Genomic DNA, 24,927 nt, shown 5'->3' on the forward strand with positions numbered 1-24,927 from the left:
AAGAATTCTTCGGTCATCCACCACAGTTATTTTCCGTGGTCTTCCGGGTCTTTTGGTGTTGCTGAGCTCACCGGTGCGTTCCTTCTTTTTAAGAATGTTCCAAACAGTTGTTTTGGCCACGCCTAATGTTTTTGCTATCTCTCTGATGGGTTTGTTATGTTTTTTCATCCTAATGATGGCTTGCTTCACTGATAGTGACATCTCTTTGGATCTCATCTTGAGAGTTGACAGCAATAGATTCCAAATGCAAATAGCACACTTGAAATGAACTCTGGACCTTTTATTTGCTCTTTGTAATTGGGATAATGAGGGAATAACACATACCTGGCCATGGAACAGCTGAGAAGCCAGTTGTCCCATTACTTTTGGTCCCTTAACAAGTGGGAGGCACATATGCAAACTGTTGTAATTCCTACATCGTTCACCTGATTTGGATGTAAATACCCTCAAATTAAAGCTGACAGTCTGCAGTTAAAGCACATCTTGTTCGTTTCATTTCAAATCCATTGTGGTGGTGTATAGAGCCAAAAATGTTAGAATTGTGTCTATGTCCCAATATTTATGGACCTGACTGTATATCCTGTTCATTTGCACTGTATTTGCACGGCACAGTGGAAAGGGTTAATAAATACTGAGAGACTTTTGGGACTTTCTAGATAATAAAAAGAAACTGGTAATTTTGCACAGATAAAATAAGGTTTAAAGAAAAGTATGTTTTGGAGGAAATAAGCAACACCAAAACCAGACAGGCTGACCTTTTGAATGTCAGATACTGCTATGTTAGTATGTTTGATTTTCTCTTATTTTGTCTGACAAAGTAGCGTCGGGGCCACCCCAAACCTGGCCGCTGCATATTAAATTTGTCTACATGATAAATGCCATTTTCTGCAGTGGTGATGAAATAGGAAAATAACATATACTCAAATATTTTATCCCCTACAGCTCCCAGCGCTGCCACTCTAATCCACCCTGTCGTTACAGCTGAGGTGTCATGTTCTTTGCTACAGCAATGAAATGCCTATATACCTCGGACACTGCTGCAGCCAATCAGTGGTCTCAGCAGCATACTGCATATGAACACTGAGGTGAATGATTGGCTGCAGCAGTCCTGTGGAGTATAAAACGATGCCATTGCTGAATCCAAACAAACAAGTGAGTGGCCACTGTCTGCTCCCATCTAGCCTGCATGTCAGGGACCATGAGCATTATGGGTCCATGAAGAAGATGACTGATTTGACACTCACTGATGAGGGCACTGTGGCTGGAATACATTATGGTACTATGGCTGGCAATGATGGGGATGCTCTAGCTGGTAATCTTGATGGACTGTACTTGTACCCATTGGGTAGCTCTACAGTTGGCACTTTGTGCCAAGATATTGAACGGGGCCACCTTGGCATTGCACAGTTATGGGGAAATGCTGCATAGCTATGCTATGTAGGTCCTGTCATAGGCACTGTTGTACTGTAGTTGCACTGTAGCTAATGCTCCTCGGGGCACTAGCTAATTTATTGAGCTGTTAATAAGGTACTGTGGCTAGAAAGCTAATGGAGGTATTACTGACTGTAGCTTACACTATATGAAGGTTTTGCATGGTTGTCTTAGGTCCCCATAAGCTCTTATACATACAATTTTTCTCTAATTTTACCCACTGTTTTCTCAAGGAGAGCTGATTGCTGGCCCCTTCCAACATGTTATCTGATAGTTAGAAATGTGTGAATAAGAGGCCAGGGGTACAATATAATGTTCCATAAGCTTTATTTTCTATAATCAGTCTCCTCTTCCTTCATTTTCATTTAATTTAAATGTAATTGGCTTCCTCTTAATAATATTACTTTTTCCAGAACTATCATGTACCATCAGTCACAGCTACTTTCTTCAGCTATTCCGCTTCATTTTAATAATATTCCTTTTCACAATTTAGCCTTTTTCATGGATAATTTATGTATTTACTTTTACCGACATTCCTAATTTTAGGTTCCACTTCTCATATAACTTTACAGGGAATGTTACAAGAAAATTTAGACTAGAACCTTCAGAAATCACAGGTGCATATCCATGAAGCAAACAGAATTATAAAATAAAATGGCTGCACGCCATTATAAATACAAACAATAGAGCTAAGAAATGGGGATCATTCTAAATAAAAGTGGTATGATACCTACTATAAAAGAGTCAATGGAAGCTCTTAGCGCACATATTTGATCAAACGTGTGTCGGGCCCATCTACCAAGCGTCAAGGTGGCTTCCGAAGATGGGTCCCTAACACTAAATATACTGCCTCTCTTTGGACTTACCTAAGCCTACAATATTCAGGGCAGTGTCGAGACTAGCTACATACATACTCTGCTCAGAAGTCCCAGGTAGATGGGCGTGTTCAGTCTAAAAGAGGCGCTACCCTCAATTAATACTACAAGAAAATTTAGACTAGAACCTTCAGAAATCACAGGTGCATATCCATGAAGCAAACAGGATTATAAAAAAAAATGGCTGCACACCATTATACATACAAACAATAGAGCTAAGAAATGGCGATCATTCTAAATAAAAGTGGTACAGTACCAACTATAAATGAGTCAATAGAAGCTCTTAGCGCACATATTTGATCATATTGAGGGTAGCGCCTCTTTTAGACTGAACACACCCATCTACCTGGGACTTCTGAGCAGAGTACGTATGTAGCTGGTTCCTACACTGCCCTGAATATTGTAGGCTTAGGTAAGTCCAATGAGAGGCAGTATATTTAGTGTTAGGGACCCATCTGCGGAAGTCACCATGACGCCTGGTAGATGGGCCCGACACACGTTTGATCAAATATGTGCGCTAAGAGCTTCCATTGACTCATTTATAGTCGGTATTGTACCACTGTTATTTAGAATGACCCCCATTTCTTAGGGCTCTTTCACACTTGCGTTCTTGTCTTCCGGCATAGAGTTCCGTCGTCGGGGCTCTATGCCGGAAGAATCCTGATCAGGATTATCCTAATGCATTCTGAATGGAGAGAAATCCGTTCAGGATGTCTTCAGTTCCGGAACGGAACGTTTTTTGGCCGGAGAAAATACTGCAGCATGCTGCGCTTTTTGCTCCGGCCAAAAATCCGGAACACTTGCCGCAAGGCCGGATCCGGAATTAATGTCCATTGAAAGGCATTGATCCGGATCCGGCCTTAAGCTAAACGTCGTTTCGGCGCATTGCCGGAGCCGACATTTAGCTTTTTCAGAGTGGTTACCATGGCTGCCGGGACGCTAAAGTCCTGGCAGCCATGGTAAAGTGTAGCGGGGAGTGGGGGAGCAGCATACTTACCGTCCGTGCGGCTCCCCGGGCGCTCCAGAGTGACGTCAGGGCGCCCCAAGCGCATGGATCATGTGATCACATGGATCACGTCATCCATGCGCATGGGGCGCTCTGACGTCATTCTAGAGCGCCCCGGGAGCCGAACGGACTGTAAGTATACTGCTCCCCCGCTCCTACTATGGCAACCAGGACTTTAATAGCGTCCTGGGTGCCATAGTAACACTGAAAGCATTTGGAAGACGGTTCCGTCTTCAAATGCTTTCAGTACACTTGCGTTTTTCCGGATCCGGAGTGTAATTCCGGCAAGTGGAGTACACGCCGGATCCGGACAACGCAAGTGTGAAAGAGGCCTTAGCTCTATTGTTTGTATGTATAATGGTTTACAAGGAATGTGTCACCCATATTTTTTACTAATTAAAGCTAGAAAGTGAAACATATTCAGTGTCGGACTGGGGATCGGACAGAGGAAATTATTCTTGAGGCGAACCCCTATATCATCGATAAACTGGCCACAAAGACTGGCCACAAAGGCGGAGAAATGTTTTTTTTTCTCCTGGATCATTGGGGCCTATTATTATATCAGAGCATGGGTCCTCTGATATTGGGGGACAGTCTGATCTTGAGGGGTGGGACCAGTGCCGCCTTCAAGTCCAGAGAGCCATCCCAGCAAAAAGGGTGAGGTGGCATGTCTGTTCTGCACTTGCCAAATTAAGCTGTGGCAGTATTCCACTATGCACAAAAATGTTTATTTGGACCATGCCCCTTCCCCTGTGGACACATGCTTTTGGCTCACGTGCACACACACCCACAAACACATCCTCACCTGCTGATGTGCACAGTTGCACACCTGACTGACAAATGAAGCCCTCGACTGCCGCCACAGAGGTAAACAGCTGGGCCTTTTCTGATGTCATCGTCCCTAGATGCTGTGCTACCCCATTGTGACACATCTATGCACATTTTCATGTGGGATGCAATACTGATTATCTAGAGGATGGCACTTTGATTTGTGTTTGGACAGACCAGTCAATCCAATGAATTAGCGCCGTGGTGACTGGGTTGGATTCCAATGGCAGAAGCCAGCGAGGAGGCACCCTAGTCTCCACATATGATTGCTTGCAGCTGCACTGGAGTGCTGGGCTGGATCCTGCTTACGGAAACCTGGACCAGGTAGGGTGAGTGCAGCAGTCTTGGGAAAGTGCGGTGTCCGCACGGCACTTGGATTGTACAGGACAGGCTCATTCTCCATCTCCCAGGCACAAAAATCTATAGAACTTCTGGTATCCCATGGAAGGGTGGGGCAGCACAGACACTAAACTGATCTGAGCCTGCAACAAAAGGGCCAATATCAATAACCATAAAATTGATTGGCATTAGTGGTGGCCACTCTAGCACTCTTGAAACAGCAAATGGGGAGGTGCACCAGTACACTCCCCATGTCTAGAGAAACGGGTGTGATGGATCACCTGTTCTGCACTTCCCAAAATATGCTGCAGCAGTTTTCCAATCTGCACAAAAGCACCTTTTTCAGACCATGACCTTCCCCCATGGATACACACCCTTGGCCAACACACACGCAAATGCACACTAATCTACTGATGTGCACGGTTGTACACCTGACATATGAGGCCACCATAGCTTCCACCAGAGAGGTAATCAGCAAGGACCCTCTGTGATGTCATGGGCTCTAGATGCTGAGGAGCCTCATTGTGACATGCGCAGTGTTCTGTCTATACACACTTTCATGGATAATGCAATGCTGATTTTCTAGAGGCTGTCACTGTGATTTGCATTTTGACTGTCAATCCAGTCAAATAGCACTGTGTTGAATGGGTTTGATTGCACCATCAGAAGCCAGCAAGGAGGTACCCAAGTCCTCATGCATGATTGCTTGGAGCTGCACCGGAGCGATGGGCTGGATCCTGCTTTCAAAAACTTGGACAGTGTAGTGATATCAGCACAGTGTATGAATCATACAGACATGCTCTTCTCCAACTGACTGGCCCAAAAATCCATAAAACATATGACATCCCATATGATGGTGGTGCAAACACCAAACTCATGTGAAACACCCAGTAACACGTCCTCTCCTGCCGATATGAACAGTCGTACATCTGACTGGCAAAAGGCGCTATCATGGCTGCCGCCAGGGAGGTGGGGTGCTAGAGCCCTTTGTGATGTCATCATCCCTGGGGGCCTCATTGTGACACGCGGAGTGTTCTGTCTATGCAAATTTTCTTCTGGACTTCCACACGGGTTTTCTAGAGGCTTGGACAGACCTGTCAACCCAATGCATTAATGCTATGGTGAATCAGTTGAATTGCAACAGTGGAAGCCACCGAGGCTCCTGAGTCTCCAGACATAATTGCTTGCAGCTGCAATGGAGCACTGGGCTGGATCTTGCTTTCGAAACCTGCACCAAAAAGCGAGGTTCAGTAGTCCTGGGGGAAGTCCCGCTCTAGCACCCCCTTGAAGCAACGAGGGGTGCAGTGTTGGCTTGGGACCCTTCACCAGAGAAAATTATTCTTTAGGTCCAACCCCTATATCATCAATAAGCTTTAACAGGTTTTAATTAAAGAAACAGACCCTAGTGACATGCAGTCTTCCATCTATGCACAAAAGTAGCCAAATTTTTTATCCCTCCTGTATAATTGGGTTCCATTATGGCATCAGAGCCTGGGCCCTCCAGAGAATCTTCTGGTACTCTGGTGGGCAGTCACACCCAGAAATGATTCCTTCAATTATTTTAATTTTATGCACATAATTATAGGGGCGCCTGATCTTCAGTTAATTGCAATATTTAACATTTTCCTGACCACATTCTGATGACCACAACATTATTACTGCTGTTTGCAGGACACATATTTTTAAATTTTACAATTTCAAAGGGATTTTCTGAGTGTTTAATAAGTCCTCAGTATAGGTAATCAATACCAGGAATTGGACCTGCACTGATCAGCTGCTTCAGGAGGTCACAGTGCTCACCTCACTTTCTCGCAGCTTACCGAACACAGTGCCGTCTATTGGTTAGTGGCTGTTCTGGCAGCTGTAGCACCCCCTTGAAGCGATGAGCTACACCTAGGCCATGTGAACAATGAATATGATGTTAGGTAGAGGCTCACAGGAGCACCGCGGTTTCTTCAAACAGCTGGGAGTATGACTCCCATCGATCTGATACTGATGACCTATCCTGTACATACACCTGTACATACACCTATAAAGTACATACACATTAAATTACCAAAGGTATAAGGACCCCTGATAATCATAACTATATGACCTTTTTGCACATACCATTTCAAAACCATGGCCATTAGAATAGAGTTGGGAATACATACAGTTGTGTTCAAAATAATAGCAGTCAGACATCACTAACCTGATCAATCACTGTTTTTGGTAGAAATGATATTTCTACATGGCAAATAATTTAATAGCAGGTGTAGTAGAGTAATAGAAATCCAACAGACCCAACAGTCATGACATGCATGCTGCTGATTCTGTGTAATTGAATCACTAATTGAAAGGGGCAAGTTCAAAATAATAGCAGTGTGGAGTTCAATGAGTGAGGTCATTCATTCTTTGAAAAACAGGTGGCAATTATTGCCCTTATTTAAGGAAGGAAGGCAGCAAATGTTGTACATGCTGGTTACAGTGCAATTCTGAGGAAAATGGGTCATTCCAGACATGGTTCAGAAGAACAGCATACCTTGATTAAAAAGTTGATTGGAGAGGGGAAAACATATAAAGAAGTGCAGAAAATGATAGGCTGCTCAGCTAAAATGATCGCAAATGCTTTAAAAAGGCAACCAAAACCTGAAAGACGTGGAAGAAAGTGAAAAACTACCATTCGAATGGATAGAAGAATAGCCAAAATGGCAAGGACTCCGCCAACAATCAGCTCCAGGAAGATCAAAGAAGGTCTGAAGTTACCTGTGAGTACTGTTACTATTAGAAGACACCTATGTGAAGCCAAGCTATCTGCAAGAAGCCCCCGCAAAGTCCCACTGTGAAAAAAAGACATGTGCTGAAGGGGTTACAATTTGCCAAAAGCACATTGACTGGCCTAAAGAGACATTTTGTGGACTGATGAAAGTAAGATTGTTCTTTTTGGGTCTAGTGGCCGAAGACAGTTTGTCAGACGACCCCCAAACACTGAATTCAAGCCACAGTACAGTGTGAAGACAGTGAAGCATGGTGGTGCAAGCATCATGATATGGGGATGTTTCTCATACTACGGTGTTGGGCCTATTTATCGCAGAAGTTGGTTGACTCCATGCAACACAGATGTACAGCAGTTCTCAGAAACAGTGGTTCTACAACTAAATATTAGTTAAATGATTCAAAGTAATTGTCACGGAACCATGAACCAGACGTACAACAAGAGATAAGTGAAAATAAGAAGGCTTTATTGAAAATAAAGCTGTAAAGCAAAAGTCCAAACGGATGGTGAAACCGAGCAGAGTCTTTGCGAAGCCAGAGGTCAGGAACCAGAAGGGTAGTCAGACGAAGCCAGGATCAGGAACCAGCAGGGTAGTCAGACGAAGCCAGGATCAGGAACCAGCAGGGTAGTCAGACGAAGCCAGGATCAGGAACCAGCAGGGTAGTCAGACGAAGCCAGGATCAGGAACCAGCAGGGTAGTCAGACGAGGCCAGGATCAGGAACCAGAAGCAGCAGCAGTCTTAGAAGCATGTGAACACAAGAGGACCAAGCAAGGAACTGAAGCCACAGACCTCCTATATATATGAGCTAGGCATCCAGCTCCTCCCAGGGGAAGGAGGAGCCGCAGGGTGGAAGGCTACAAGAAACCCAGGACCCAAGATGGCCGCCAGCACATGTCAAACGAAGGAGAGCAGCAAGCAGGTAAGACCATGACAGTACCTCCCCCTCAAGGGCCCCTCCTCCGCGGAGCACAAAACGGTTTCTGAGGGAAGCGTGCGTGGAAGGCTCGGAGCAAGGCAGGAGCATGGACATCTGCGGAGGGAACCCAGGAACGCTCCTCTGGACCATAACCACGCCAATGGACCAAAAACTGCAACCGACCGCGGACCAGGCGTGAGTCCAGGATATTGCTCACCTCATATTCCTCACGATTGCCCACTTGGACCGGACGAGGCCGAGGAACCGAGGAAGTGAAACGATTACACACCAGTGGCTTCAACAGGGAGACATGAAACACGTTGGAGATCCGCATGCCAGGAGGAAGCGCAAGGGCATAGGCTACCGGGTTTACCCTGCGAAGCACTCGGAAGGGACCAACAAAGCGAGGCGCCAGCTTGGGAGTGGGCACTCGAAGGTTGAGGTTGCGGGTGGACAACCATACACGGTCTCCGACCTGGTAGGAAGGAGCAGGCGCTCGTCTGCGATCAGCCTGGAATCTCTGGCGCTGCGCAGAGACCTCAAGGGACTTCTGGATCTGTACCCAAGAAGCACGTAGGACGGAAAGGTGATCCTCCACAGCCGGTATATCCTGGGGAGAGAATACCTCCGGTAACACGGCAGGTTGGAACCCATAATTGGCCATGAAGGGAGACGTCCCAGAGGAAGAGTTCACCGCCGTGTTCCTGGCAAACTCAGCCCAAGGCAGGAGGTCAACCCAATTGTCTTGGTGATCGGAGACATAGCAACGAAGGAATTGCTCCAAGGCCTGATTGGATCGTTCTGCGGCCCCATTGGACTGAGGGTGGTAGGCCGAGGAGAAGGAGAGATGAATCCCCAACTGGGAGCAAAAGGCGCGCCAGAACCTGGACACAAACTGACTCCCCCGATCCGACACAATCTCCTTAGGCAAACCGTGCAACCGGAAGACCTCCCTGGCAAAAATCGTGGCCAACTCTTGTGCAGAGGGTAACTTCTTGAGAGGAACACAGTGGCACATTTTGGAAAACCGATCCACAATCATGAGAATGACTGTATGGCCTCGGGATGCAGGGAGGTCCACAATGAAATCCATCCCCAGGTGTGACCATGGGCGCTCCCCGGTGGCTATGGGTTGCAGAAGGCCCAACGGAAGGTGCCGAGGGGACTTACTCTGGGCACAAACGGAGCATGCCGCTACATATGCGGCGATGTCGGAACGTAGGGAAGGCCACCAGAACAGACGTGAAACAGCCCAGGACAGCTGATTCTTTCCAGGATGCCCCGCGGTCTTGGAGTTATGGTAGGTTCGCAACAACCGAGTGCGCAACTCCTCAGGCACAAAACATCTGCCGTTGGGTCTCCCAGAGGGAGCACCAGATTGAGCCGCCAAAATCTGCTCACCCAGGGGAGAGGTCAGGCTGGTGCGAATGGCGGCCAGGATCTGATTCGGAGGTATGACCGAAGTCGGAATCGACTCCTCCCTGGACAGCTCGGAGTACTGCCGTGATAAGGCATCCGCCCTGATGTTCTTGGAACCGGGTAGGTAGGAGACCACGTAATTAAAACGTGACAAGAACAGAGCCCATCTGGCCTGACGTGGTGTCAATCTCTTGGCCTCAGAAAGGTAGGTCAGATTCTTGTGGTCCGTCAGGATGAGAACCGGAACCACCGAACCCTCGAGCAAGTGCCTCCATTCTTTAAGGGCCTGCACGATGGCCAATAACTCCCTGTCACCAATCTGATAGTTGCACTCCGCGGAAGACAGTTTCCGGGAGTAAAACCCACAAGGAAGCAGAGGACCCTCTGGTGTTCTACGCTGAGACAGAAGGGCGCCTACTCCCGTCTCAGACGCGTCCACCTCGAGGACAAAGGGCAACCCAGGGTTGGGATGCGACAGAATCGGAGCCGACACAAAGGCGGACTTTAGGGCCTCAAAAGCTCGGATGGCCTCGAGCGGCCAGACCTGGGAATTACTGCCCTTCCTGGTCAGATCCGTGAGAGGCTTGGCCAGCATGGAAAAGTCCCTGATGAACTTCCGATAATAATTGGCGAAGCCCAAAAAGCGCTGCAGGGAACGAAGACCACTGGGCTGGGGCCACTGTAAGACAGCCGAAACCTTCTCAGGATCCATGGAGAACCCCTCAGCGGAAATGATGTAACCTAAGAAGGTTACCTGGGATCGGTGAAATTCGCATTTCTCAAGCTTACCGAACAGCTTGTTCTCTCGTAACCGTTGCAACACTCGTCTGACATCCAGAATGTGGGCCTCCATGGATTCAGAATATACCAAGATGTCATCCAAATAGACTACCACACACTGCTGCAACAGGTCACGGAAAACATCGTTGATGAATTCCTGAAAGACTGCGGGCGCATTGCACAACCCAAAGGGCATAACCAAGGATTCGTAATGACCGGTCCTGGTGTTAAACGCGGTCTTCCACTCATCGCCCGCCTTGATCCTTACCAGGTTATATGCCGCCCTCAGGTCGAGTTTGGTAAAGACCGTGGCCCCTTTAAGGCGATCGAACAGCTCGGAAATCAAGGGTATCGGGTAAGCGTTCTTGATCGTGATGCGATTGAGACCCCTGTAATCGATGCAAGGCCTCAACTCACCGCCCTTCTTTTTCACAAAGAAAAATCCAGCCCCTGCCGGGGACGAAGATTTGCGAATGTGTCCGCGTGAAAGCGCCTCCCTCACGTACTCCTCCATGGCCTCATTCTCCGCTACCGACAGTGGATAGACTTTGCCACGAGGAGGAACGGCACCAGATTGTAACTCTATGGCACAATCGTATGGGCGGTGCGGAGGTAGGGCAACCGCGCGCACCTTATCGAATACATCCCGGTACTCCTCGTATTCAGGAGGCAACAGAGAGTCCGAGGAAGTACACAGCAACTTGACAGACCCATGGATGCAACTAGCCCCACACTGCGGTGACCACGAGAGGATCTCGACCGATCTCCAATCGAAAGTCGGATTATGCTTCTGGAGCCAGGGGTACCCCAAGACCACCGAGTAGTGTGGAGACGAAATAACCTGAAGGCAGACCGACTCTCTGTGAACGGCACCAATGGCTATTCCCACTGGAAGGGTCTCATGAGTCACGTGTGGCGGCAGAAGGGGTCTGCCGTCTATCGCCTCAAGAGCCAGTGGGGAACCTCGAGCCTGCAGAGGAATGGAATTGGCGGCAGCGAACACACTATCAATGAACAAACCACCAGCACCAGAGTCCACCAACGCCTGGGTCGTCACCGAGCCCCCGACCCAGGAGAGGACAACAGTGATCAGTGGTTTGTCAACACGGGAAACCGGGGACGAGGAGACTCCACCCAAGATCTGCCCCCGACAGGATCTCAGGGTACGAGCGTTTCCCGGACGGTTCGGACATGCCAACCGAAAATGCCCACCGAGACCACAGTACATGCATCGGCCCTCGCGTCTCCGGAGTGCCCTCTCCCCCTCGGACAGGCGAGCAAACCCCAGCTGCATGGGTTCACCCCCAGACAAGTCATCCCCAGGAGGCGTGGGAGGAGAGGGAGGCACGGGTGGGACAGCAAACGTAGGCACCAATCTGTTAGAAGACCTCCGCAGGTTCTCCTTAAAGGAAGGTCTCTCCCTGAGTCTGGTGTCAATCAAAATCAGGAAAGAAATAAGAGACTCGAGCTCAACTGGTAGGTCCTTAGCTGCAACCTCATCCTTCAAGGCATCCGAGAGACCATGAGAGAAAGCAGCGACCAGAGCCTCATTATTCCAGCCCACCTCTGCTGCCAGGGTACGAAACTCAATGGCGTATTCAGCTACGGATCGTGAACCCTGTCTGATGGACATAAGGAGCTTCGCAGCAGAGGCAGCACGAGCCGGCACATCGAATACCTTCCGAAGAGAAGCAACAAAACCGGAAAACTCGGCAACCACCGGATTGTTGTTCTCCCATAAAGGGCTGGCCCAGGCCAAGGCCTTGTCCGAGAGCAGCGAGATCAAGAAGCCCACCTTTGATCTCTCAGTAGGAAAGGCATGTGGCAGCAACTCGAAATAAATGCCCACCTGGTTGAGGAAACCTCGGCACTGAGTTGGCTCTCCCCCAAAGCGCTGTGGAAGAGGGGCAGAACCGGTCATACCCCGAAACACCGCAGGCGCAACAACAGGTGTCGGGGTAGACTCTGGCGCAACCACCGGAGCGGCAGTAGGAGCGAGCCCAGGAGCGACAACCGACCCATCGGCAACGGGAGCGAAATGAGCCGTGCGTTCAAGCAGGGTTTGCAACGCCACAGCGAACCGACCCAACAGGTGATCCTGCTGATCAAGTCTGGCAACCAGCGTGGGTAGCGAGGATGGCCCTGTACCGTCAGAATTCATGGCTTGGTCCTAATGTCACGGAACCATGAACCAGACGTACAACAAGAGATAAGTGAAAATAAGAAGGCTTTATTGAAAATAAAGCTGTAAAGCAAAAGTCCAAACGGATGGTGAAACCGAGCAGAGTCTTTGCGAAGCCAGAGGTCAGGAACCAGAAGGGTAGTCAGACGAAGCCAGGATCAGGAACCAGCAGGGTAGTCAGACGAAGCCAGGATCAGGAACCAGCAGGGTAGTCAGACGAAGCCAGGATCAGGAACCAGCAGGGTAGTCAGACGAAGCCAGGATCAGGAACCAGCAGGGTAGTCAGACGAGGCCAGGATCAGGAACCAGAAGCAGCAGCAGTCTTAGAAGCATGTGAACACAAGAGGACCAAGCAAGGAACTGAAGCCACAGACCTCCTATATATATGAGCTAGGCATCCAGCTCCTCCCAGGGGAAGGAGGAGCCGCAGGGTGGAAGGCTACAAGAAACCCAGGACCCAAGATGGCCGCCAGCACATGTCAAACGAAGGAGAGCAGCAAGCAGGTAAGACCATGACAGTAATACAAACACTGCTATTTTTTGAACAGTCTAATATTCACTTTTCTTAAAAAAAATTTTAGAGGAACAACACAAATTTGATATATTTTTCTTCGTTTTGATTTGGAATAGAATGTGTAGTTTACCCAATGTGTATGGAAATAAAAGCTATTAGAAGGATTTTGAGCTTTATTCACTTTTTTAAACACACTGCTATTATTTTGAACACAACTGTAATCATACACTACAACATATGCCCCAATCTATTTTATATACCGGTAATAAATATTTTAAATATGTGTAAAATGGAATTCAGACCTCTTAGAGAAGATCTAGTCCTCCGAAAGATCCACTTTCTAAGCAAATTTTTCTTGAAAGTGCATTCACAGCATTTGTTCCTCGGAAGAGAAACAATGAAACGTTCAGATTACATATGAATCAGCTCTTTGTGTCCCCTGGGATAGACGCTCATGGACTGAACACTGTTACTATCAATTCTAAAATTCTCTAATTAGCAGCATAGTTTGGTTTAGTACCTTATTACCTAGTATGAATATCACAGAGATAAGCTTCAGTGTAGGGTAGATGATATCGTGGAAAGCCTTAGGACATGCTTAAATGTAACCAGGGACATGTGTAATGCCTTCTTTCATTCATTCAAATGGTTATGTGGATAAACTGCAACCCTCTATGTGGCATACAGAGATCTCTGTGAAGATGCTGTTTTTTAGATGCTGTTTTTTTGCATAAAGGCTGAGCTTCTGTGTACAATGATAACTGAAGAACCAGTTACGTTTGTGCTTCCCTAATATTTTTCAGCCATATAATTCTCTGTTTTAGCTGCACAGCTAGATGCATTTCACTCAGAAGCAGGGGGTGTCTCCCTTCTATCAGCACTGTACTACTGTGACATGTTTTCCCTTATTTTCCACTATGTTTTCAGCTCTGGAGCTCACAGAACAGATAAGGAGGGGAAAATCACACAGAGAGGTAGGAGGCTCCTGTCATGTTCAGAAGGAGTGTAGAAGCAGTTGTTTTATCAGGCTTAGGGCTCATGCACAAGACCGTTTCTATTTTGTTGTCCTCAAAACACGTATCCGCAAAAAATATGGATGACGTCCGTGCGACATCTGTATTCAATCTGTTTTATTTTTGCGGATCCATTGTTACAATGCCTATCCTTGTCCGCAAATGGACAAGAATAGGACACTTCTATCTTTTTTGCGGAACAGCCATGCGGACATATGGAAACGGAATGCTCACAGAGTCATTTCTGGGTTTTTTCCGGAACCATTGAAGTGAATTGTTCTGCATACGAGCCGCAAATAAAACCAAACCGATACCGAAAGAGAATACGTTTGTGTGCATGAGTCCTTAGGATCTCAGCTAGCTCTGACACCCCCACCTCCTCTCAGCTGTCTTTTATGTCTCTGTTACCAGGGATGGATCTTACCTGACAGGCAGAGGACAGCAACTTAGGTGGAAGGGAAACCCCTAGTGGCCATGACTATACAACTTTTTTTTTTCAGGTGGATCCAGGCATATTTTTAAATGAAGTGATTTTAAGTGAAGACATTTGCTGGTTACACCATTCTCTATTAAATGAAATGAAATTGTGTGAAAGTGCAGTGACTCTTTAAAGGGGTTCTCCGGAAATTAAGTAAATGAAAATACTTAAATAATACTTCATAATAAATATATTTCCAAATACCTTTTATTATTTATTATGGCTCGTTTTGTCAGGGGAGCAATCATCAGGGGAAACAAAATGGCCGCTGTCCTACCAGTACACACAAAACCTGTCCTAATCACACAGGAGGACAAGTTACTTCACGAAACTGAGGTAAACAGCTCCCTCATCCTCCTCTCTGCTCTACTTGTCAGTGATTATGATCCTGAATACAGATGATATGAACTTTAGCTGAATCTCTGGGGAATTTAGTTCAGAGGAGATATGAAGTACAGAGAGAAGGGACAGGACAGTCTGTGGTGATATGGAGCTGTGGTAATATACAGTTGTGGCCAAAAGTTTTGAGAATTACAGAAATATTGGAAAAGTTGCTGCTTAAGTTTTTATAATAGCAATTTGCATATACTCCAGAATGTTATGAAGAGTGATCAGATGAAAGTCCTTCTTTGCCATGAAAATTAACTTAATCCCAAAAAAAACTTTCCACTGCATTTCATTGCTGTCATTATAGGACCTGCTGAGATCATTTCGGTAATCGTCTTGTTAACTCAGGTGAGAATGTTGACGAGCACAAGGCTGGAGATCATTATGTCAGGCTGATTGGGTTAAAATGGCAGACTTGACATGTTAAAAGGAGGGTGATGGGGGGGCGGAGCTTGGCAGCAGAGCGAGACACACATGTCGGTGTGAGCTCTGCTCTGGGTCCGGTGAAAACGAGGTTCATTTGCACAGACCAAAGCCAGAAAATGGGCAAGACACTTAGAGATAGGTCCAAGGACACACCAGGACCGAACAAATCCAGCTCTAGGCACGGAGAGATGGATAAATTTGTCCGCAAGCAGAGTGCGGCGGGAGGCAAGCAGACTTCCAAGATGGCGCCGAGAGCGGAAACTCCTGCAGCATCGGAGGCTTCGGCAGAATCTGACAGGGACAGCGATCATGAACAGGAGCGGGAAGGTGACAATTTGCCGCTATCTCGTAAATTTATGAAGGAGCTCCTGGCTGACACTATTTCCCCTCTACGAAAAGACCTACAGGACTTTAAGAAAGATCTAAGGCAAGTGAAGGAGACGGTGGAAGGGGTTGAAAGCCGACAAGAGGCACATGTTCTGCATAGCGCGGTGGTGGCAACCTGTTTGGATAGAACACAGGCCCATATTAACCACTTGTATGAGATGGTGGAGGATCAGGACAACCGCGGCCGCCGTAATAATATCAGGCTGAAAGGCCTACCAGAAGAGATAGGGCCTGAAGCCTTGCGTGACGCGGTGACCGAGATGTTCACAGCTCTGGTGGGCCCCGATTCTGTGGGAGATCTCACTATGGATAGGATTCACAGGGCTTTGCGTCCCCCCCCGAAACAGGGGGAGCCCCCAAGAGATGTGATTTGCCGGCTGTCTAGCTTTTTGTCCAAAGATCAGATAATGAGAGCAGCCAGAGCTAAGAAATCGATTCCTTATGGGGATGTGGAGGTACAGATTTTCCAGGATTTGTCACCAATTACCCTACAAAAAAGAAGATTGCTGAAACCTCTCCTGGACATCTTGAGGAACAAGAGCATTACCTATCGCTGGCTTCACCCTTTCGGCCTGCTGATCAACGCACCCGGCAGAAAGTTAACAGTGCGGTCACCTGCGGACATTCCTTTAGTCTGTGATGTTCTAGGAGTGGGCTCGGTTGAGGTCCCGAACTGGCATGCGGCCAGGGATTTGACCGATTTACCGGACTTACCAGGAGGAGAACCGTGGAGCCAGGTGAGCCGCCCGAAGGAACGCCGCAGGGGTAGGAGGTCCGGAGACCCCTTGCTGGCTAATCCAGGAATGGACACTGAGTGAGAAGTCTCTTCTAAGTTATACATCTGATGTGGGACTTTCTTAATGGGCCGATCTGGGCCGGTATTGTCGCCTGTGTTCCAGTGGGTTGGCTGTTATATTGACCAATTAGGAGTTCAGTTACCCCTATAGTTTAATCCTTCCCAGTTGGAAAGGAATTTGTAGCTATGGTGCGGCAGTGAGTGCGCCGCCTTACATGCGCTCTCTTCCGGTCGGCTGCAGGGTGATTTCACTAAGGTGACTTCACTATGGTTTTTTTTTTTTTTGATTTTATGACTAGGTTTTACCATTTATGTCAGGATACTCGTTATTCACACATAGGACCCGTTTCTTGGTCCTCTCTACCCCCTATAGATGCCCACAGTAGCGTTGCTTAATTCCAAATGCTCTGTTGGGAACAGACAGTGGGTTTTTGAGGTTTTATCTCTGGAAATCTCAATGTGTTTTATATGTTTTGTATGTGATCCCCAGTTCTCCTTTTTCCCCCCTTTTCTTCCCCTCCCTCCTACGCCCCAGGCAATAACCAGTAGGTTTACCGGCTCGAGGTACTATGAACGAGAGAAGATTACCATGGGTAGACTATGGCTGAATTAAAAATATGTACCTATAATGTGAGAGGATTGAATGCACCACCCAAACGTACTCAAATTTGTCAGCTTCTTAACAGGAAGAAAGTGAGCATTGCTCTCTTGCAAGAAACCCATTTTAAGAGAGACCACGTTCCGCGCCTTTCTCATATGATATACAATCAATGGTTCCATGGGACATCCTCTTCTGGAGCCTCAAAAGGGGTTTCTATAGCGATTCACAAAAATGTGCCGCTGGTGGTGCATTCAACCCTCCAAGATGAAGAAGAAGGTCGATATTTGTTTTTGAAAGGGTCATTAGGTAATCAGAAAATCACTATAGGCAATTTGTATGCCCCCAATGTAGCTCAGGCACTATGGATGGAAAAAACATTGACTAAACTACAGGAATTCGCTGAAGGTACTGTGGTGGTAGGAGGAGATATTAATGTGGCTTTAAATCCCCAGCTAGACACATCAACAGGCTCCTCGGCAATGTCCCAGATTACCATCAGGAGAATTAAGAAAAAGTTAGCTGACTTAGGTTTAGTGGATGTATGGAGGGCTATGAACCCTACTTCAAAGGATTATACCTACTATTCAGTGGCGCATGTGTCCTACCAGAGGTTGGATTACATGTTTGTCACCCCAGGGTCTTTGGGTGATTGCTCTCAAACGTCAATAGGCAATATCCTTCTGTCGGATCATGCCCCGGTATATCTGACAATGAGGATTAAGTCCCTACCCAGATCGCACTTCACTTGGAGATTGGATGAGACCTGGTTGAGCAAACAGGAATATATTATGGTTCAATAAGATTTTATTATTATTATTATCAAATACAATCATAAGAGAACATCCCAAATTGCAGTATACATACCGCATACAAAAATACATTGCGACATGCCATCATGAACAGCAGTACAGCATAAAGGACAAGGTATAAGCATGTATCTGTATCTGTATAACAAACAGTCAGCTGACAAAAAGTCAGAGGAAACAAAGGCCCTAAAGGGCTTAATAAGGCCTCAAACAAATGATGTATAGGCCAATAATTCTAGACAAACTTGACATAAAAGGGGGGAAGACAGGGTGACACACAAGAGGAGGGGAGGGGGGGGGGGGAGAAATCATAGGTCATATCTAGAGAATAGCTAGGTACTATTAAGGAGGAGAATCAGGGAGAACCCCAGATGCCAACCAAACCGAAAACGACATAGATGATCTAAACCTGGACCATGGCTCCCAACTCCTAAGAAACGCCGGAATCTTGTTGTGATCAGAGGCATACATCTCTTCCCTGTGCTCATCCAGTGCAGAGGCCCAAGTGATCCTTTTCAAACTCTCGGTTGACTTCCAATTGCGTGGGATAATTTGCCTCATGGCCAGCATAAAGAGCCGCAATGAACCTTTCTTAACATGTGAGATTCGCCCCGGGAAAATAGAAAGCAGAGCGATGGAAGGGGAAAATGCAATGGAGGCCCGGAATAGAAAATTATAAAGCTTGAAGACATCTTTCCATAATGGGTTAAGCCTCGGACAATCCCACCATATATGGGTCATAGTCCCCCTAGCACCATGGCATCGCCAACATAGTTCAGAAACCGAGGGGTAGAACCGATGCAGTTTCTCCGGTGTCCGATACCATCTGGTAAGTATTTTATAGTTGAGTTCTTGTAAATTACACGATATAGAGATCTTATGCGTGAAAAGCAAAGAGCGTTTCCATTGATCCCCAGTAAAAGTATCACCTAATTCCGTCTCCCAATGAAGCATAAACTTGAGTTTGGGGTAGGAATCTCCTGATTGGCTGCCCTCAGTGACCTCGGTGTTCAGCATGATGTAAAGCAAGGAAATAGCATGGCCAGGGGCAGCCTGAGCAACACATAGCTTTTCAAAATCTGTTAGAGATGTATGGGACCACAAACCAGGCATCAGAGATCCAACAAATCCCCTGAGTTGAAAATAGAGGAACCATCTTCCAGGAGATGATGGGAATATGTGCGATAGGTCCTCAAGAGGGCGTATCCCAGTAGAAGAACAGACGTCTCTCAGTCTGACAGTAGATGTGTGGGTAGTTCGGAAGGCGGGCACCTGTCTCAGACCCATAGGTAAATCTGGATGGTCAGTGAGCATTGAGAGGGGACCTGGGATCTTAGCCAAATTCAGTTTAGGTGCAAACTTTATCCATGAGACTGCTAAAGTAGGGAGGAGCATATCAGATTGGGCATGCGGGAGGTTGCATAGGGAGTTAGGGGACAGCCAAAATATACCTGTTGCAAGGTGGGGATTCGTAACATGCTCTATTTCTACCCATATCTTAGTATTCTTATTATGAAAAAGATCTAAGACGCAGTTCAAGACTGCAGCCCTGTAATAAGTCAAAAAGTTAGGTAAACCTGTCCCTCCCTTTAATTTAGGGCGAGTCAAAAGACTATGGCCAAGCCGCGCTCTGGATTGATTCCACACGAATTGGGACAAACAGGAATATATTAAAGGCATCAGTAGACATTTGGAAGAATACTTCAGTTTAAATGAGACGGAGGATATGTCGCCGGGTCTGGTCTGGGAGGCCCACAAGGCAGTTGTGAGAGGGCATTTCATTGCATTGAATGCACATATAAAAAAGAAGAGGGAAGCCTCTATTGTGTTGTTGCAGGACCAGATTCAAAAACTGGAAGTATTGCATAAGAAACGGATGACGCCGGAAGTCCTAGATAGACTAAATAAATTGAGGGCAGAGCTTAAGAATGTGCTGAATAACCGGGTGGCCAAACTTTATTTGTCGGCGCAGTTCAAATACTACGCACATGGGGACAAGGCATCGAAGTTTATGATGTCAAGCCTAAAAAAACGTAGAGTCAAATCGTATATACACTCTATTAAGGATGCCTCAGCTAAAACTCTTATGTCTACTGATCTTATAGCAAATCAGTTTTGCAATTATTATAGCTCCCTATATAATCTTAGGAAGACTGATAGCGAAGCGGACATTGCTGGAAGAGCAGTAGACATTCAAAATTGGCTATCAGAGTTACGCCTCCCGGTCATTTCCCATGTTCAAGCCCTGTCCCTGGCTCAACCATTCACGTTGCTGGAATTGAATAAGGCACTAAATACGGTCCCTAGACATAAGTGTCCTGGGCCAGATGGATTAACTGCGGGTTACTATGCTACTTTCTCAACATTGTTGCTACCTAGGATGCTGGCTGTATACAACGAGGTGTACAAGGGTAATCCGCTACCATCACAAATGTTGTCGGCCCTTATAACTATCCTGCCAAAAGAGGGTAAGGATCCTTCCTCCTGCGCCAGCTACAGACCTATCTCGCTTTTGAATGTAGACCTGAAGCTATATGCCAAGATGCTGGCTCTTAGGTTGCAACCTTTCTTACCCAATTTAATTAATGCTGAACAGGTGGGTTTTGTGGCTGGCAGGGAAGGAAGGATGAATACTGTTAGGATTGTGAATGTTATACATCAAGCTAGGGAGAAATCCATTCCTTTGGTTCTCCTGGGGACAGACGCAGAAAAAGCATTTGATCGTATTGATTGGCTTTTTATGCGTCTGGCCTTGGCTAAGTTTGGGATTCCGCCCCAGTTCATTGCAGCCACAATGGCTATGTATGCTTCCCCCACGGCTAGAGTGATGGTTAACGGCACCCTATCTCCCAGCTTTACCATTGGCAACGGCACACGGCAAGGATGCCCCTTGTCTCCCCTGCTCTTTATCCTTGTGGTGGAATGCTTATTTCAGGCGATCCGTCAGGAGGATAGAATCCAGGGTATGAGGATGGGAAATACCTCTCACCAGTTGGCGGCTTTCGCCGATGACCTTTTGGTCATAATAACCAATCCTTTGGAGGCGTTTCCTGCAGTACAAGAGCTATTCCAGAGGTTTGGGAATTTGTCTAATTTCCTTATCAATCCCTCGAAATCCCAAGCTTTAAATGTTACGGCTGGTAGTGACTTACAGTTGACATTGGAAAGGCAATATGCATATGGCTGGACAACACGTTCTATAAAATTTTTAGGAGTAAACTTGACCTCGGATCCTGAGGCACTATTTGAGGAGAATTTCAGTAATCTCCATAGATCAATATCAGCCACCATAGATGCGTGGTGTATTCCCTTCACCTCGTGGTTTGGAAGACGCACATTGATAAAATCGGTGTTAGTTCCCAAAATCCTGTATCATATGCTAGTACTCCCAATTCACTTGCCAAAATCCTTTTTTGTCCAGCTGAGACAATGTTTTTCCAGATTTCTGTGGAAAAAATCTAGACCAAGCATTCCACATGCGACGAGGATTCAGCCTAATAGGATGGGGGGTATGGGATTGCCGGATATGGCAGAATATTATAGGGCGATTCAAGGGATGAGATGCTTGGAATGGATTAGAGGCCCGGAAAATAGACTTGACATCCTAGCAGAAGCAGGTGATAGGAAACTCCCTCTGAGATCATTTCTTCTCTCTCCCCCTAGAGATATGCCTCAGCAGATTAGAACACTTAGCCTCACGACAAAGAACACTTTGAACCTGTGGCGCTCCGATCTGTCGGGGGTGCTACTTTCAAACCACGAGGTGTCGCCGGTGCTTCAGATTAGAGACATCCTATGGAGCTCTGGAGATCTATTTGGCTCTACTTTGCCAGGTGATCTTACAGAGTTGTCATTTCCATTGGTTGACCTATTGGATCCGACAGGTCATTTAATAGAGGGTTGGGACAGCCATCCTAAATTACAAAAGTTATCATTTATTCACAAATTATATATTAAACAGTATTTGGGAAAGAAGAAAATTTCCGCGTCAGCCTCTACAACTCAATTTGAGCAAATGGTCCTTGCTAAGGTCCCTCCCTTGAAAAAAGTCTCGCGGCTATATGCTGTGTTGGTCTCCCAGATCAGACCTGCCGCATATGGTTTCATTAGCAAATGGGAGAAAGATCTAAATATACATTTCTCAGATAGAGAGGTGAGACAGATATGCTCAATCACACCAAAGGTATCTAGATGTGTCAAATTGCAGGAGAACCTTTACAAGGTGATTACAAGATGGTACTTCACACCCCGTAGATTGCATCTTATATACCCAGAATGTGACTCCAGATGTTGGAGATGTCTTAACGCAGAAGGTTCGCTAGTGCATATATGGTGGACGTGCCCGGATATAGTCAAGTACTGGAAAAGGATATGTACTATATGTTCACAGATTAGTGGGATGCAGTTTTTACCTTCAGCTAAAGGGTGTCTGTTGGGGTTGATGGGTGACTTTAAAGGGAATAGACATATCACCGCTTTGCTGGGTCAACTATTAGCCGCTGCTAGGGTTCTCATAGCCTTTAACTGGAAGAGTAACAGAGCCCCTTCTATCTCCCAGTGGACTGCGAAATGTGATGCGCTCTACAGATTGGAGCAAATTGCTGGGTGGGAAACCAAGAGATCACATGTGTTTGAAGCCACATGGTCCCCATGGAAAAAATTTAGAGGCTTTTCGTCCTAATAGTGTTTAGGGCTACACAGTATTTATATACAGTATTTGTATCTGGGTCGTAGGTTTCCCCCCCCCCCCCCCCTACCCCTCCCCACTACTTACCTACCTTCTTACTTTTCCTTCCCCTCCTCCCCTCCCCCTATATTGATGGTACTTAATTGTGTGTTCAATTTTGGCTGTATGGCAAGTACCCCAATGTGGGGTTTATGTACCTTTTGTATTTTCTGCTCATGATTCAGAATAAAAATATTTTGAAACTTAAAAAAAATAAAAAAAAAAATAAAAAAATAAATAAAAGGAGGGTGATGCTTGAAATCATTTTGACCATTGTGACCTGCAAAGAAACGCGTGCAGCCATCATTGCGTTGCATAAAAATGGCTTCACAGGCAAGGATATTGTGGCTACTAAGATTGCACCTCAATCAACAATTTATAGGATCATCAAGAACTTCAAGGAAAGAGGTTCAATTCTTGTTAAGAAGGCTTCAGGGCGTCCAAGAAAGTCCAGCAAGCGCCAGGATCGTCTCCTAAAGAGGATTCAGCTGCGGGATCGGAGTGCCACCAGTGCAGAGCTTGCTCAGGAATGGCAGCAGGCAGGTGTGAGCGCATCTGCACGCACAGTGAGGCGAAGACTTTTGGAAGATGGCCTGGTGTCAAGAAGGGCAGCAAAGAAGCCACTTCTCTCCAAAAAAAACATCAGGGACAGATTGATCTTCTGCAGAAAGTTTGGTGAATGGACTGCTGAGGACTGGGGCAAAGTCATATTCTCCAATGAAGCCTCTTTCCGATTGTTTGGGGCATCAGGAAAAAGGCTTGTCCGGAGAAAAGGTGAGCGCTACCATCAGTCCTGTGTCATGCCAACAGTAAAGCATCCTGAGACCATTCATATGTGGGGTTGCTTCTCATCCAAGGGAGTGGGCTCACTCACAATTTTGCCCAAAAACACAGCCATGAATAAAGAATGGTACCAAAACACCCTCCAACAGCAACTTCTTCCAACAATCCAACAACAGTTTGGTGAAGAACAATGCATTTTCCAGCACGATGGAGCACCGTGCCATAAGGCAAAAGTGATAACTAAGTGGCTCGGGGACCAAAACGTTGACATTTTGGGTCCATGGCCTGGAAACTCCCCAGATCTTAATCCCATTGAGAACTTGTGGTCAATCCTCAAGAGGTGGGTGGACAAACAAAATCCCACTAATTCTGACAAACTCCAAGAAGTGATTATGAAAGAATGGGTTGCTATCAGTCAGGAATTGGCCCAGAAGTTGATTGAGAGCATGCCAAGTCGAATTGCAGAGGTCCTGAAAAAGAAGGGCCAACACTGCAAATACTGACTCTTTGCATAAATGTCATGTAATTGTCGATAAAAGCCTTTGAAACGTATGAAGTGCGTGTAATTATATTTCACTACATCACAGAAACAACTGAAACAAAGATCTAAAAGCAGTTTAGCAGCAAACTTTGTGAAAACTAATATTTGTGTCATTCTCAAAACTTTTGGCCACGACTGTAGACTGCATACAAGTGCTGCTGCTCATTACCCCCACCCTCCTCTCTGTACTTCATGTCTCCTCATCATTTCTATTCCCACAGAGCGAAGAGCGGAGGATGAGGCAGCTCTTTCTCTCAGTGTTGTGAAGTAACTTGTCCTCCTGTGTGATTAGGACAGATTCTGTATGTACTGGTAGGACGGCGGCCATTTTATTACTCCTATTGATTGCTCTGTAGACAAAACTAGCCACTCTAACTAATGAAAGGTATTTGGGAATATATTTATTATAAAGTAATATTTAACCCCTTAAGGACTCGGCCCTATTTCACCTTACGGACTTGGCCATTTTTTGCAAATCTGACCAGTGTCACTTTAACCACCTCAGCCCCCATAGCTTAAACACCCTTAAAGACCAGGCCACTTTTTACACTTCTGACCTACCCTACTTTCACCGTTTATTGCTCGGTCATGCAACTTACCACCCAAATGAATTTTACCTCCTTTTCTTCTCACTAATAGAGCTTTCATTTGGTGGTATTTCATTGCTGCTGACATTTTTACTTTTTTTGTTATTAATCGAAATTTAACGATTTTTTTGCAAAAAAATGACATTTTTCACTTTCAGTTGTAAAATTTTGCAAAAAAAAAACGACATCCAAATATATACATTTTGCTCTAAATTTATTGTTCTACATGTCTTTGATAAAAAAAAATGTTTGGGTAAAAAAAAAATGGTTTGGGTAAAAGTTATAGCGTTTACAAACTATGGTACAAAAATGTGAATTTCCGCTTTTTGAAGCAGCTCTCACTTTCTGA

The sequence above is a fragment of the Bufo bufo genome, chromosome 1, assembly GCF_905171765.1.
Source record: "Bufo bufo chromosome 1, aBufBuf1.1, whole genome shotgun sequence".
NCBI classification, from domain to species: domain Eukaryota; kingdom Metazoa; phylum Chordata; class Amphibia; order Anura; family Bufonidae; genus Bufo; species Bufo bufo.